Source organism: Arachis duranensis, chromosome 5 (genome assembly GCF_000817695.3).
Source record: "Arachis duranensis cultivar V14167 chromosome 5, aradu.V14167.gnm2.J7QH, whole genome shotgun sequence".
NCBI classification, from domain to species: Eukaryota; Viridiplantae; Streptophyta; class Magnoliopsida; order Fabales; family Fabaceae; genus Arachis; species Arachis duranensis.
Genome location: NC_029776.3, coordinates 44054046 through 44054590, shown reverse-complemented (window position 1 = coordinate 44054590; position 545 = coordinate 44054046).

Here is a 545-nt window from a genome sequence, read left to right as displayed (position 1 = left end):
TTTTCAAAAATGTTTTCAAAATCTTTTACTTAATTTTCGAAAATTACTTCCCTTCTTCTCACATCCTTCTATTTATGGACTAACACTATCCCTTAATGCAAAATTCGAACTCCATCTTCTTTGATAAGTTCGAATTTTCTACTTCTGTCTTCTACTCTTCTTTTCCTCTGACACTTCAAGGAATCTCTATACTGTGACATAGAGGATTCCATATTTTCATGTTCTCTTCTCTTTCTTATGAGCAGGAGCAAAGACAAAAGCATTCTTGTTGAGGCTGACCCTGAACCTGAAAGGACCTTGAAGAGAAAGCTAAGAGAAGCCAAAGCACAACTCTCTTTAGAGGACCTGACCGAATTCTTCAAAGAAGAAGAACTCATGGCAGTCGAAAACAACAACAATGCCAACAATGCAAGGAAGGTGCTGGGTGACATTACTGCACCTACTCCCGACTTCTATGGGAGAAGCATCTCTATCCCTGCCATTAGAGCAAACAACTTTGAGCTTAAGCCTCAACTAGTTTCTCTAATGCAACAGAATTGCAAGTT